The sequence below is a fragment of the Cervus elaphus genome, chromosome 29, assembly GCF_910594005.1.
Source record: "Cervus elaphus chromosome 29, mCerEla1.1, whole genome shotgun sequence".
NCBI lineage: Eukaryota > Metazoa > Chordata > Mammalia > Artiodactyla > Cervidae > Cervus > Cervus elaphus.
Genome location: NC_057843.1, coordinates 21,185,356 through 21,202,620, shown reverse-complemented (window position 1 = coordinate 21,202,620; position 17,265 = coordinate 21,185,356).

Genomic DNA, 17,265 nt, shown 5'->3' with positions numbered 1-17,265 from the left:
TCATTTGGATAGCAAAATCCTGGATATTTAGAGGTATCTAAATAGGTTTGCATATCTTGTAGCAGACTTAAATATTGGAGTTTTATTGATATGGATACACAGATAAAATTAAGTAAAAAGTTGAGGAATAAGCTGATAATTTAGTCTCCCATACTTTTACTTGAAATTTAGATAACTAACATTGGAGGAAATAACAATCTAAGCAAACCACTTGCAGTTGCATTTTAAGACAATATTGATACCTACAAATAAACATATAAGTGATTTTGGGTGGGATAAGTGAAGAAGTCAAAGTATACCTCATTTGGATAATTTTGCCATGATTGATGCTTGTATCTCTCTCTTAGAGTTTTGCTTCAAATTTAAAAATGAATTTCTCTTTTACTAACCTACACCTTTAGAGAAATGGGCACTGTGTTGTAAATGAATCTTTTATGCAATTTCTTTTCATTTAACTTGAAAAATCTCCATATTACTTCACTTTTAGGAACAATATAAAGAAGGATTTTAGGGAGTTGCTTTTGTTATGTGGTAGTGGCATTTAAGATATTCCCAGTATGATTATGCATGAGTGACTTAAGTGGAGGTTTTATTATAAGGAATATTTTCCTTATTTAAAATACTATTCTTACAGTGAAAGAGTCAGATATGGTTTTATTTGTAAACAACTGAAGCATAATATCTGCAATACATCATGTAAAGGTATAATCACTGTCAAAGTGCCAAGGTACCATCACAGAAAGTGACTGCTGTAATTGACAGAGATGGTGATCAGGCTCCAGAACCATTTGCTGATTACATATTCATGATTCCACTTTGTAATATGCTACAGTTACTCTGTGAGTTATTCTAAATGGATGTTTTAACATCACTAGACTGACACTATGTATTCTGAAATTTGCAAGTCTAATCTTTAACACATCTCTTTCTGCTTTGTCTTGGAATGTCTAACTCATGCAATGGGAGCTTAGCTATTGGCTGAATAAGAGGTTACATGTTCATGCTATTGCCATGCTACAGTCAGATGAATTCAGCCCTTTTTTAATTCAGTCCTTAAACTCTATCTTTTCATAACTTTAAACATTGCCAGTCTGTTAAAACTAACTTCTAAATGCAATAGTCTTCTTGTCTGCCCTTTCACATGGCCAATTGTTTAGTCTCTCACTGAGAGACACTTACATAGCAGCAGACAATAATTATTTTAAATATTATCCCCCCAGTGGAGTCATTTATAGCCTTTCAGCGTGTGTGTCACATGGCATTTTCCCCCATCCTGACAAATTGATTTTGGAATGTACTGAGAAACATCTATATATTATCCTCAAATAATGTAGAATACTGAGTTATAAAATTTAAGGATCTCTGCTTTTAAATGGAAATTAAATGCATATAGTCTGTATAGAGAATAAAATATGAACTGAACTTTTGGTTTCTTTTCCTCATTTTAATAGGAAAAGTTGACTGTATTTATGAAGGGATCTATAAATTGTACCCCAAACCTTTTTACTAGGCTGAAGTAGAGGCTAAGAAGAAACCTAGAAAGTCAAGAAAGTGTTCAAAGAAAGAGGAACTAAATCCCTTTTGAAAAAACTGGGGCATATTCAGAAGTTTATTCATGCTATTGATTTAATGTAATACAAGGAGACAGAGATTGACAATAGATTTTTAAAAAAGAAAGAATTAAAATAGACACATATTTGTATTAGTTTCAAATTTTGATGTGGTATTTTTTCAGTGTTTTGATTCTCTAAGTATGAGTCTACACATATATAATACTTTAGTGTTTTAAATAAATATTTTGTTAAAGTTGGTTAGATGTATACAACAATGTAAATATAAAAGTATGTAAATCAAGTATACAGCTTAGTGAATCTTTATAAAATACACACAGCTGTAACATTTTTAATTTTAAAATTATTTTATAAAAATTCTCTAAGTTTTAAGAAGCTAAGGATTCAAGAATATTCTAAATGTGCTTTTTCCAAAGTACTTTCCTTAACATAAGAGTCAAGGAGTAATTGAATAAGACTAAAATTATCTCCAGAGTAATTTTAGAGTAGAAGTAATGATAGCTCTCTAGGCCATTAGTCTGTAAGAGACCTGGATTTAAACCAAGCCAATAGGCTTGTCTATCTGGCAGCTTGGCAAAACCATGTTGGTAGAAGCAATTATGGGTGAGTCATGCTAATCATAATGAAACTCAAGGGATAATCCTGGAACCCAAACTACAGTTTAATTTCTACTGTTACAATTAATCTCCTTAATTAGGTGGACATGGCGCATCTTAATGTTCATATTTTTCCTTCATAACTTTATGCAGGTGCTACCTTCTAATCTTTATATGCCATATGTACCTAAAGACTGCCATCATTATTTCAAAAACCATGAATTCTATCCTGTTTTGGGAAGACTATTTCCAAGAAATTATTTGAATCAGAAGAAAACAGTTAGAAAAATTCCTCTTAAAGAAAAAGCTAATACCATTAAAAGGAGATTTCCCTTTCATTTCTTTTTTTCATCTAAGACTTATTGTCATGAATTACTCATTTTAAGCCAAGAAACTTTTACTGCTACTGCTACTGCTGTCACTTCAGTCGTGTCCGACTCTGTGTGACCCCATCCCTGTTCTTGCCTGATTCTCCAGGCAAGAACACAGGAGTAGGTTGCCATTTCCTTCTCCAATGCATAAAAGTGAAAAGTGAAAGTGAAGTCGCTCAGTTGTGTCCTACTCTTCGTGACCCCATGGACTGCAGCCTACCAGGCTCCTCTGTCCATGGGATTTTCCAGGCAAGAGTACTGGAGTGGGGTGCCATTGCCTTCTCCAAGAAACTTTTACTATATGCCCTTTATAGGTCTAGTTTCAGGTGCTAAAAGTTATTGTTTTTTATTTTTTAATGATGGCAGAGTAACACCTATCCTTCTGAAACTATTTCAAAAAATTGCAGAGGAAGGAACATTTCCAAACTCTTTCTAGGAAGCAACCTGATGTCAAAACCTGACAAAGATATTACAAAAAGAAAATTATAGGCCAATTTTACTGATGAACATAGAGGCAACAGTGAAGTAAGTCCGAGAAAGATTAATCCCATATGATATCATTTATATGTGGAACTTGAAAAATACAACAAAAATTCTTGAAGAGATGGGGATACAGACCACTGTACCTGCCTGTTGAGAAACATGATGCAGATCAAAAGCAACAGTTAGAACCGGACATGGAACAACATGGAACAATAGACTGGTTCTGAACTGGGAAAGAAGTATGTCAAGGCTGTATATTGTCACCCTGCTTATTTAACTTCTAGTGGCTCAGATGGCAAAATGTCTGTCTGCAATGCAGGAGACCCGGGTTTGATCCCTGGGTTGGGAAGATCCCCCTGGAGAAGGAAATGGCAGCCCACTCCAGTATTCTTGCCTGGAAAATCACATGGACTGCAAAGTCTGGTAGGCTACCGTCCATGGGGTCGCAAAGAGTCAGACACGCCTGAGCGACTTCACTTTCACTTTCATGTAGAGTACATCATGCGAAATGCCTAGCTGGATGAAGAACAAGCTGGAATCAAGATTGCAGGGAGAAATATCAATAACCTCAGATATACAGATGACACCACCCTTATGGCAGAAAGTGAAGAGGAACTGAAGAGCCTCTTGATGAAAGTGAAAGAAGAGAGTGAAAAAACTGGCTAAAAGCTCAACATTCCAAAAACAAAGATCGTGGTATCCAGTCCCATCACTTCATGGCAAATGGGGAAACAATGGAAACACTGACAGACCTTATTTTCTTGGGCTCCAAAATTACTGCAGATGGTTCCTGCAGCCATGAAGTTAAAAGACACTTGCTCCTTGAAAGGAAAGCTATGACCAACCTACACAGCCTATTTAAAGGCAGAGACATTACTTTGCCAACAAAGCTCCATCTAGTGAAAGCTATGGTTTTCTCCATTAGTCTTGTATGAATGTGAGAATTAGACTATAAAGAAAGCTGAGTGCTGAAGAATTGATGCTTTTGAACTGTGGTGTTGGAGAAGACTCTTGAGAGTCCCTTGGACTGCAAGGAGATCCAACCAGTCAATCCTAAAGGAAATCAGTCCTGAATATTCTTTGGAAGGACTGATGCTGAAGCTGAAACTCTAATACTTTGGCCACCTAATGCGAAGAATTGACTCATTAGAAAAGAACATATGCTGGAAAACATCGAAGGCAGGAGAAGAAGGGGACAGCAGAGGATGAGATGGTTGGATGGCATCACCGACTCAATGGACATGAGTTTGAGCAAGATCCAGGAGTTGGTGACATACAGGGAAACCTGGCGTGCTGCAGTCCATGTAGTGGCAAAGAGTTGGACTTGACTAAGCAACTGAACTGAACTGAATGTAGGAGAAAGAGACTCACAGATACAGAGAACAAGCTAGTGTTACCAGCAGGGGCTTCCCTGATAGCTCAGTTGGTAAAGAATCCGCCTGCAATGCAGGAGACACCAGTCGATTCCTGGGTCAGGAAATCCGCTGGAGAAGGGATAGCCTACTCACTCAGGTATTCTTGAGCTTCCCTTGTGGTTCAGTTGGTAAAGAATTAGACATGGGTTTGATCCCTGGGTTGGGAAGGTCCCTTGGAAAAGGGGAAGGCTACCCACTCCAGTATTCTGGCCTGGAGAATTCCAAGGTCGCAAAGAGTCAGACATGACTGAGTGACTCCCACTTCACTTCACTTTACTAGTGGAGAGAGGGGCCATATAGGGGCATGGGAGTGGGAGGTACAAATTGTTGGGTATAATACAGATTCAAGGATGTATCATACAACATGGGGAATATAGCCAGTATTTTGTAATAATTGTAAGTGGAAGGTAATCTTTAAAATGTATAAAAAGTTAAATATCTTACTATATCCAAGCCCTCAGGATCTTCATATAGGCTGTATCTCCTGATATTAATGTGGCTAATACATTTAACTCCTTCTTCAAAGCTTTGTTCAGATGTTATCTTCTCAGTGACTCTTATTCTAAGTCTCCATATAAAGTTGCACCCACCCCTTTCCATTGTGGTAAAGCCCACTATGTTTTCCTAAAACATTTACTTTCACCACTTTAGAAAACTCTACACATTTATCCATTTCTGTGTGCCTCTTTGCAAGAGAAATAAATATTCTTGACCCAGTGACCTTGACTTTGGCCAGGTGTCTCACTTTGGGAAATAGACTATGAAAATCCAAAATGTATATCATATCCTAGGAGAATCTTTTACATCCACTAAAATATTCAGCTTCTATACTTCTCCCCTCTTCCATTCAGTTTAGTCACTCAATCGTGTCCAACTCTTTGCAACCCCATGGACTGCAGCACGCCAGGTTTCCCTATACGTCACCAACTCCCAGAGCTTACTCAAACTCATGTCCACTGAGTTGGTGAGGCCATCCAACCATCTCATCCTCTGTTGTCCCCTGATCCTCCTGTATTCAATCTTTCTCAGCATCAGGGTCTTTTCCAATGAGTCAGTTCTTCATATCAGGTGGCCAAAATATTAAACTTTTAGCTTCAGCATCAGACCTTCCAATGAATATTCAAGACTGATTTCCTTTAGAATTGACTGGTTGGATCTCCTTGCAGTCCAAGGGACTCTCTAGAGTCTTCTCCAGCACCACAGTTCAAAATTATCAGTTCTTCAGTGTTCAGCTTTGTTTATGGTCCAACTCTCACATCCATACATGACTACTGGAAAAACCATGGCTTTCACTAGATGGAACTTTGTTGGGAAAATAATGTCTCTGCTTTTTAATATACAGTCTAGGTTGGTCATAGCTTTCCTTCCAAGGAGCAAGTGTCTTTTAATTTCATGGCTGCAGTCACCACCTGCAGTGATTTTGGAGCCCAAGGAAATAAATTCTCTCACTGTTTCCATTGCTTCCCCATCTATTTGCCATGTCAAATGGGACTGGATGCCATGATCTTTGTCTTTTGAATGTCGAGTTTTAAGCCAGCTTTTTCACTCTTCTCTTTCACTTTCATCAAGAGGCTCTTTATCCTCTCTGCTTTCTGCCATTAGGGAGGTATCATCTGTGTATCTGAGGTTATTGACATTTCTTCCCACAATCTTGATTCCAGCTTGTGTTTCATCCAGCCCACCATTTCCCTCTGCATATTAGTTAAATAAGCAGGGTGACAATGTACAGCCTTGACCTACTCCTTTCCCAATTTGGAACCAGTCTATTTTCCTATGTCTGGTTCTAACTATTGCTTCTTGACCTGCATCCAGATTTCTCAGGAGACAGGTAAGGTGGTCTAGTATTCACATCTCTTGAAGAATTTTCCACACTTTACTGTGATCCACACAGTCAAAGGCTTTAGCATAGTCAGTGAAACAGAAGTAGATATTTTTTCTGGAATTCCCTTGCTTTCTCTATGATCCAATGGATGTTGGCAATTTGATCTCTGGTTCCTCTGCCTTTTCTAAATCCAGCTGTTACATCTGGAATTTATCAGTTCCCATACTGGTGAATCCTAGATTGAAGGATTTTGAGCATAACCTTGCTAGCATGTGAAATGAGCACAACTGTACAGTAGTTTGAATATTCTTTGGCATTGTTTTTCTCTGGGATTGGAATGAAAACTGACCTTTTCCATTTCTGTGGCCACTGCTGAGTTTTCCAAATTTGCTGGCATATGAGTGCCATACTTTAACGGCATCATCTTTTAAGGTTTTAAGTAGTTCAACACAAATTCCATCACTTCCACTAGCTTGATATGCAGGTAATAATATCATTAATGTGGAACCACTGATATCCACATGCTGTTTGTTCTGACTTGAAATGGCATGCATTGATTTATTCACATCTTGTCCAGTCTGTGTGGTTTCTGCAGTGAAAGTGAAAGTGTTAGTAGCTCAGTTGTGTCCAACTCTTTTTGACCCCATGGACTGTAGCCCTCCAGACTCCATTGTCCATGGAATTCTCCAGGCAAGAATACTGGAGTGGATTGTCATTTCCTTCTCCAGGGTATCTTCCCAATCCAGGGATCGAACCCAGATCTGCATTACAGACAGATTCTTTAATGTCTGAGCCACCAGGGAAGTTTCCAAAGTGGCTGTCCTTAAATCTATGATCATCAACAGGCAAAGATAAAACTTAATCTTTTTGAAACTAGCTCAATTCCATTTTTTTTTATTTTTTTTTAATTTTTTTATTAGTTGGAGGCTATTTATTTATTTTAATTGGAGGCTAATTACATTACAATATTGCAGTGGTTTTGCCATACCTTGACCTGAATCAGCCATGGGTGTACATGTGTTCCCCATCCTGAACCCCCCTCCCGCCACTGTCCCCATCCCTTCCCTCAGGGTCATCCCAGTGCACCAGCCCTGAGCACCCTGTCTTATGCATCGAACCTAGACTGGCAATCTGTTTCACATATGATAATATAGATGTTTCAATGCTATTATCTTAAATCATCCCACCCTCGCCTTCTCCCACACATCCAAAAGACTGTTCTATACATCTGTCCCTCTTTTGCTGTCTCCCATATAGGGTCATCATTGTCATCTTTCTAAATTCCATACATATGTATTCAGTTCAGTTCAGTTCAGTTCAGTTCAGTCACTCAGTTGTGTCCATTAGTATACTGTATTGGTGTTTTTCTTTCTGATTTACCCCACTCTGTATAATAGGCTCCAGTTTCATCCACTTCATTAGAACTGAATCAAATGTATTCTTTTTAATGGCTGAATAATATTCCATTGTGTATATGTACCACAGCTTTCTTATACATTTGCCTGCTGATGGACATCTAGGTTGCTTCCATGTCCTGGCTATTGTAAACCGTGCTGCAATGAACATTGGAGTACACGTGTCTCTTTCAATTCTGGTTTCCTCAGTGTGTATGCCCAGCAGTGGGATTGCTGGGTCATATGGCAGTTCTATTTCCAGTTTTTTAAGGAATCTCCATACTGTTCTCCATAGTGGCTAGTTTGCATTCCCACCAACAGTGTAAGAGGGTTCCCTTTCCTCCACACCCTCTCCAGTGTTTAATGTTTGTAGACTTTTTGATAGCAGCAATTCTGGGCAGTGTGAGATGGTACCTCATTGTGGTTTTGATTTGTATTTCTCTGATAACGAGTGATGTTGAACATCTTTTCATGTGTTTTTTAACTATCTGTATGTCTTCTTTGGAGAAATCTCTGTTTATTGCTTTGGCCCATTTTTTGATTGGGTTGTGTATTTTTCTGGAATTGAGCTGCAGGAACTGCTTGTATATTTTTGAGATTAATTCTTTGTCAGTTGCTTTGTTTGCTATTATTTTCTCCCATTCTGAAAGCTGTCTTTTCACCTTGCTTAGAATTTCCTTCATTGTGCAAAAGCTTTTAAGCTTAATTAGGTCCCATTTGTTTATTTTTGCTTTTATTTCCAATATTCTGGGAGGTGGGTCATAGAGGATCCTGCTGTGATTTATGGCAGAGTGTTTTTCTTATGTTTTCCTCTAGGAGTTTTATAGTTTCTGTTCTTATGTTTAGATCTTTACTCTATTTTGAGTTTATTTTTGTGTATGGTGTTAGAAACTGTTCTAGTTTCATTCTTTTACAAGTGGTTGACCAGTTTTCCCAGCACCACTTGTTAAAGGGATTGTCTTTTCTCCATTGTATATTCTTGCCTTCTTTGTCAAAAATAAGGTGTCCATAGGTGTGTGGATTTATCTCTGGGCTTTTTACTTTGTTCCATTGATCTATGTTTCTGTCTCTGTGCCAGTACCATACTTTCTTGATGACTATAGCTTTGTAGTTTAGCCTGAAGTCAGGCAGGTTGATTCCTCCGGTTCCACTCTTCTTTCTCAAGATTGCTTTGGCTATTCGAAGTTTTTTGTATTTCCATACAAATTGTTAAATTATTTGTTCTAGTTCTCTGAAAAAACCCGTTGGTAGCTTGATAGGGATTGCATTGGATCTATAGATTACTTTGGGTAGTATACTCATTTTCACTTTTATTCATTCTTCCAATCCATGAGCACTGTATATCTCTCCACTTATTTGTGTCATCTTTAATTTCTTTCATCAGTGTTTTATAGTTTTCTGTAAATAGGTCTTTTGTTTCTTTAGGTAGATTTATTCCTAAGTAAAGTTATGACCAACCAAGTTAGCATATTAAAAAGCAGAGACATTACATTGCCAACTCATTGGAAAAGTCCCTGATGCTGGGAGGGATTGCGGGCAGGAGGAGAAGGGGACGACAGAGGATGAGATGGCTGGATGGCATCACCAACTCGATGAACATGAGTTTGAGTAAGCTCTGGGAGTTGGTGGTGGACAGGGAGGCCTGGCGTGCTGCTATTCGTGGGGTTGCAAAGAGTCGGACACGACTGAGTGATTGAACTGAACTGAACTGATTCCTAAGTGTTTTATTCTTTTTGTTGCAATGATGAATGGAATTGTTTCCTTAATTTCTCTTTCTGTTTTCTCATTGTTAGTGTATAAGAATGCAAGGGATTTCTATGTGTTAATTTTATATCCTCAACTTTGCTATATTCATTGATTAGCTCTAGTAATTTTCTGCTGGAGTCTTTAGAATTTTCTAGTAGAGGATCATGTCATCTATAAACAGAGTTTTACTTCTTCTTTTCCTATCTGGATTCCTTTTATTTCTTTTTCTTCTCTGATTGCTGTGGCCAACACTTCCAAAACTATGTTGAATAGTAGTGGTGAGAGTGGGCACCCTTGTCTTGTTCCTGACTTTAGGGGAAATGCTTTCAATTTTTCACCATTGAGGATAATGTTTTCTGTGGGTTTATTATATATGGGTTTTATTATGTTGAGGTATGTTCCTTCTATTCCTGCTTTCTGGAGGGTTTTTATCATAAATGGATGTTGAATTTTGTCAAAGGCTTTCTCTGCATCTATTGAGATAATCATATGTTTTTTATCTTTCAATTTGTTAATGTGATGTATCACCTTGATTGATTTACAGATATTAAAGAATCCTTGCATCCCTGGGATAAGGCCCACTTGGTCATGATGTATGATCTTTTAGATATGTTGTTGGATTCTGTTTGCTAGAATTTTGTTAAGGGTTTTTGCATCTATGTTCATCAGTGATATTGCCCTGTAGTTTTCTTTTATTGTGGCATCTTGATTTGGTTTTGGTATTAGGATGATGGTGGCCTCATAGAATGAATTTGGAAGTTTACCTTCCTCTGCAATTTCTGGAAGAGTTTGAGTAGGATAAGTGTTAGCTCTTCTCTAAATTTCTTGTAGAATTCAGTTGTGAAGCTGTCTCATCCTGGGCTTTTGTTTGCTGGAAGATTTCTGATTACAGTTTCTATTTCTGTGCTTGTGATGGGTCTGTTAAGATCTTCTATTTCTTCCTGGTTCAGTTTTGGAAAGTTAAACTTTTCTAAGAATTTGTCCATTTCTTCCAACTTGTCCATTTATTGGCATGTAGTTGCTGATAGTAGTCTCTTATGATCCTTTGTATTTCAGTGTTGTCTGTTGTGACTTCTCCATTTTCATCTCTAATTTTGTTGATTTAATTTTTCTCCATTTGTTTCTTGATGAGTCTGACTAATGGTTTGTCTATTTTATTTATCTTCTCAAAGAACCGGCCTTTAGCTTTGTTGATTTTTGCTATGGTCTCTTTTGTTTATTTTGCATTTATTTCTGCCTTAATTTTTATGATTTCTTTCCTTTACTAACCCTGGGGTTCTTCATTTCTTCATTTTCTAGTTGCTTTAGGTGTAGAGTTAGGTTATTCATTTGACTTTTCTCTTGTTCTTGAAGCATGCTTGTATTGCTATGAACCTTCCCATTAGCACTGCTTTTACTGAGTTCCATAGGTTTTGGGTTGTTGTGTTTTCATTTTTATTTGTTTCTATGCATATTTTGATTTCTTCTGAAACTTGTTGGTTATTCAGAAGTGTGTTGTTTAGCCTCCATATGTTTGTATTTTTAATAGTTTTTTTCCTGTAGTTGACATCTAATCTTACTGCATTGTGATCAGAAAAGGTGGTTGTAATGATTTCAGTTTTTTTTTAATTTACCAAGGCTAGATTTATGGCCCAGGATGTGATCTATCCTGGAGAAGGTTCTGTATGCACTTGAGAAAAATGTGAAATTCATTGTTTTGGGTGAAATATCCTATAGATATCAATTAGGTCTAACTGGTCCATTGTATCATTTAAAGTTTGTGTTTCCTTGCTAATTTTCTGTTTAGTTGATCTATCCATAGGTGTGAGTGGGGTATTAAAGTCTCCAACTATTATTGTGTTACTATTAATTTCCCCTTTCATACTTGTTAACATTTGCCTTACCTATTGTGGTGCTCCTATGTTAAGTACATATATATTTATAATTGTTATATCTTCTTCTTGGACACAAGGGGCGAAGGTGGACACTTATTTAGGCTCACTTGTTCAGTCGTGCTGTGGGGAGGGGGGAACACTGCAGACAAATATCACTGGCGTGTGTGGGGAACGCTCGCAGTGTCTGGGCCACACTAGGTTTGCCCCTGCATGTGTGCTTTCCCAGTCTACACTGCTTAGGCTCCAGGTTTCTCTGCAGGGGAACTGTCTAAAGTGGGCCCTGGTTGTGGTACTTCCCAGGTCTAAGCCACTCAGGTTCAGGTTCTCGGGTTTTCCACAAAGGCACAGACTTGGTTGGGTCTGCATTTCGTGCCCTTCCCAGGTCCAAGCAGCTCAGGGGACCAGGTGTTTGGCGAGCACACTCTCCCCAGGTGGGGCAGTACATCTTATCACCTCCCCCGTCCCAGCCCCTCGGTTTCCTGGGTGCGCAGCGGGAGTGCTGCCTCAGATGTGCCGTGTGTCTCCTCTGGAAGCTGATCCCTGGCTGCGACCCTCCCAGCGGATGTCAACTGTCCAGGATCCCAGGAAGACTTTGTTAGCAACTGGGAGCCTACTCTCAGTTTGGTAGAGGATGCCATCTCTGGGGCCGAGATTGCCCCTTCCCAGCTCTGGCTGTCGCCCGCCTGCCTCTCTGCCTCTGGCAGGGGATGGGCCAGTCCACAGCTGGCTAGCTCTCCTCTGGTGTTCGCTAAGTCCTTTGTTCTGTGAGCAGCCGGGCAATGCCTTAGGTTAGAGATTTTTTGTGGGAAAATTCTCTCTCTCTCTTTCTCTCACCTCCCCCCACCCCCCCCCCCCCCCGCCTTCTTTTTCTTTTTTTCCTCTCTCTCTGGCTATCCCACAGTTTGGGTTGCTATCTCACGTTAGCTCCCTCAGATTGTCCTCAGGGCATTCAGGCCCAGTCCTTACCCTAAGCAATGCATCCTGCCACTCCCTGTTCAGTCCCCACTTGCAGGTGGTGGATGAGAGCCTCTGGGCTACTTCTCTGCTGGGAGTTGCCGTTAGACAGGTAATCTGTGAGTTTTATTTATTTATTTTTCCTCCCTCCCACTTATGTTGCCCTCTAAGATTCCAAAAACTCCCCACAGACCCGCTGGTGAGAGGATTTCCTGGTGTTTGGAAACGTCTCTTTTATGACTCCATCCCTAACTCTTTTGTCTCTCTTTTTATCTTTTATATTTTGTTCTACCTCCTTTCGAAGACAATGGGTTGCCTTTCTGGGTGCCTGGTGTCCTCTGCCAGTGTTCAGTGGTTGTTTTGTGGAATTTGCTCAGTATTCAAATGATCTTTTGATGAATTTGTGGGGGAGAAAGTGGTCTCCCCGTGCTATTCCTCTGCCATCTTAGGACCGCCCCCCTTGATTCCATTTAGATTGAACCTGCAACCTTGACTTAATCAAACACTATGACCAAAACAATTGAAACAGCTGTCCTAAACTGACTATAAGTATAAATTAGGAATATCATAATTCTTGATTATAATTTTTATTCCTTTACTCATAATCACAAGACTGCATTCATACAATATTCTTTTTGAAAAAAAAAATTCAAACTGGCTTCTTCACTAAGATCTTAGGGAAATCTCTTAAAGATTGTCTTCAAATTATAACATTTCCTAAATATATAATCATCTAATTTCTTCCCCATCATTTTAGCCAAATTTATGAATTTGTGTATATTTAGTGTTCATGGATTACTAACTCATTGAATGTTGGGCCTACAAAATCTTAGGTGTAATACTTTCCAATATCTTAATTTTTGGATGAAGAATTTAAAGTTTAAATAAATTACTTATCCAATGTTACACTTCCTAGGTGGCTCAGTAGTAAAGAATATACCTGCCAAGCAGGAGATGCAGGTTTGATCCCTGAGAGAAGGGAATGGGAACCCACTTCGTATTTTTGCCTGGGAAATCCCATGGATAGAGGAGTCTGGTGAGTTGAAGTCTGTGGTATAATACATTCCAAAGTCTTAATCTTTGTTGAGGAAACTAAGGTTTAAATAAGTTACTTATCCAATGCCACTCAAATACTTATGGAAAATGAATAACTTAACCTGGCTTTCCTGTTTCTTTTTTCCAGTTTTTTTTTTTTTTTTCTTTTTTCTAAAGCACCAGACATCTTCATTTTTTTCAGTGTTATGGCCGGAATTAATGTGTGCCTCAAGAGTGATTTGTTGGTAGTATGGAATGAAGATAGATAAGTAGATAGACAGATAGATGTATATGTATATATTTATATACTAAGTTAGTCTCCCAACAACCAACTGTATTATATATACTCTAGTTTTCCAAAAAAAGATGCCTTCAATGCCTGGATAATTCTGATGTTTATTTTGTTTGTAGTTAACAAAATTGCTCCTTAATTTTAAGATACTTATTTTGAGGTACATTTTAATCAGAATTGAAGTCTTGTAGGATTTTTTAATATGACAAATCAGACTTTCTGTACTCTTGGTATTAATGCCAATTCCAGGTAACAAATCTCAAAGTGTCTGTGGTCCAATTCTTACTGAATACCTCATCAGAAAAGTGATAATTGTGGGGATTACTTTAAGAACAAGTAGATCATGTATCCCTCTAGATAATCTATGATTCATTATTGGAGCAAGCCATACAAACTAAAAGGGAAAGGTTGGACCATGTAATCTTAGAACCCTGCTAAGCTTCCTTCAATAATTTGCATTTTAGTGAGATATTGGATTTCTTAGAGTTACTGTAAGATGCCTTCTTTTTGTACCTTGTCAGTTGATTGTGGCCTTTGTGATGACTTCTGTAAAAAAAAATTTAAACAACAAAAAAAATTTTTAATTTCATAGCTCACTACAGGAAAGGAAAATGACATACTTCTTTGAATGACTAATTAGAAACATGTAGCTAAAGACACTTCTCTTGCTTCTCTTTCATTTTGACTTTCAAGAAATTGAGAGAAAATTATTTGGTTCAGCTATATGATTTACATAAGTCCTTAAGACCTGTTTATATTTCTACGAACTTAATATCTTATTTGTAGGTTTAATTTCTATAGTATGTTCTAAGTTCACTACAGAACAATGCAAAACTTAAAAATGTGGAATGAGTAAAATGAATGGATGCATGCATATATAAATGCATATGTTTTGAAAAATAACTATGTCCAAGGTATTTTCTTATGTTATTAAGCTATAATTTCTCCATTGTCTTATAAAGTAAGTACAATTACTGTAGGAGACTGGAGGTAAAAAGAGTTATATCACTGCTCAAGTTCAGATCAGTTTTTAAAAAACTCAGCACTAAAACTCAGGGTTACTGCTTACAACTCTCTTTTTATTGTGCCATTGTGCTAATAAAATTTTCTGTGAATTAGAGATAAAATCAGCTGCTAAGGTTGAATGCTCTCAGTAACATAAATCCTCTGCATACCACTTTAAATAGAAGTTCTAGTCCATCAGTTTTTGCTCTCTGCATAGAATTAGATACATTTTAAATTTCTATAGGATGGCATATAATGTAAATTTATTCTGCAAGTTCTATAGAGAAACTTAATTTTACAGTGTTCTCAATATTCCAGAAGAAAATATGCTATTAACACAGTTTTATTTTTAAAGGAATGTACATTAAATTAGTTTGTGATTTTTGTGCAGCTTACTGATTTTTCTCTCTTTTTAAAAACATATTTATTTATTTATTTATTTATTTTTGGCTGCACTGGGTCTTCATTGCTTCGCGGACTTTCTCTAGTTGTTATGAGAAGAGGCTATTCTTCATTTCAGTGCACAGGCTTCTCACTGCTGTGGCTTCTTTCGTTGCAGAGTATGGGTTCTAGGCCTGTGAGCTTTAGTGGTTGTGGTGTGTGAACTCAGTAGTTGTGGTGCATGGGCTTAGTTGGCAAGGGCATGTGGAATCTTCTCTAATCAGGGATTGAACCCATGTCCTCTGCATTGGCAGGTTGATTCCTACCAGTAGAATTCCAGAGAAGTCCTGATTTTTTCTCTTTAGTCTTTAATCTTTTATAAGAAAATTACATTTGTCTTTTAGTTTAGGCATCAACTTCTTGCTGGTTAAAAATAATAATAATTGGATGTTTATGGTGAGAATAATTATAGTGGTTACAGTTTTCTATGTGTCAAGAATTTATCATGTATATTCTCATTTAATAGTTGCAAAGTATCAATAGGTATGATATTAGTCATTATGAAGTTAGGCAAAGAAACAATAAACTAAATGAAAAGACAATACACAGAATAGGAGAAAATATTTGCAAATGATGTTACTGACAAATCGTCTCCAAAATTTTCAAACAGCTCATATAGCTTGATATCATCAAAACAGACAACCCCATTAAAAAATGTGCAGAAGACCTAAATAGACTTTTCTCTAAAAAGGACATGCAGATGACCAAGAAACACATGAAAAGATGTTCAGCATCACTAATTATTAGAGAAATACAAGTCAAAACTACAATGAGATACCACCTCACACCTGTCAGAATGACTATCATCAAAAAATTCACAAATAAGAAATGCTGGACAGGGTGTAGAGAGAAGGGAGCCTTCTTACACTGTTGATGGGAAAATAAATTGGTACAACCACTGTGGAAAACAGTATGGAGGTTCCTTTAAAAACTAAAAATAGAACTACCATATGCAATTTCACTTCTGGGCATATATCCCAAGAAAAACAGGGTCTGAAAGGATACATGAATGTCAGTGTTCATTGGAGCACTATTTACAATAGCCGGGACATGAAAACAACCTAAATGTTCATCAACAGAGGAGTGGATAAAGAGGATGTGGTACATATATACAATGGATTATTACTCTGCCATTAAAAAATGAATGGAATAATAACACTTGCAGCAAACATGGATGGACCTAGAGATTGTCATACTGAATGAAATAAGTCAGACAGAGAAAGAGATATGATATCTGTGAAATCTAAAAGAAAATGATGCAAATGAACTTGTTTACAAAACAGAAACAGACTCACAGACTCATAGAGAACAAATTCATGGTTACCAAGGGGGAGGGAGAGTTTGGGATTCATGTGAGTGAAAGTCACTCAGTCATGTCAGACTCTTTGTGACGCCATGGGCTGTATAGTCCATGGAATTCTCCAGATCAGAATACTGGAGTGGGTAGCCTTTCCCTTCTCCAGGGGCTCTTCCCAACCCAGGGATCAAACCCAGGTCTCCCACATTGCAGGCGGATTCTTTACCAGCTGAGCCACAAGGGAAGCCTTTGGGGTTCATAATCACTGCTATATTAAAATGGATAACCAACAAGGACCTACTGTATAGCACAGGGAACTCTGTTTAATATTATGTAACAACATAAATGGGAAATGAATTTGAAAAAGAATAGATACATGTATACGTAAAAAAAAAAATTTAGGAAAACAGGTTCAGAGTGGTTACATAATGCTTTGAGCTCACAATAGTAAACTGAAGAGCAAGTACTTGTATCTGCATGTATCTGATTCTAATGTCCAGATTCCGTATATTACAACTACTGATGTTACCACCACCGCCAAACATTACCTAATGCTTACCCTAGTCAGACTCTGTCCTAAAAATTTATGTAAATTATATATATTTACATATATTGACTTATTTAATTCTGAACACAATCTAAGATGTATCTCCACCTTACCAAAAAGGAAATAAAGACTCAGAGAGTTTAACTAACTCATACAAAGATACAGCTATTTAATTACTCAACCCTTATTCTATCCTAAACATTCTGCTTTCAGAAGATATGCAATTATCCACCTTGTTATATTCTCCTTCTACTGCAGTTGCTGCTTCTTTAACTTCCTTAAGAATTGTTTATTTGTGATGTATTTCTAAAAAGGAACACATTCTCATTCAGGATATAGGGCCAATTTAAACTCTATCTGATGTATTTACCCCTTCTTCATTTTTTGTTTTGAGTGGCAATGACAACCTTATTTTTAAATAT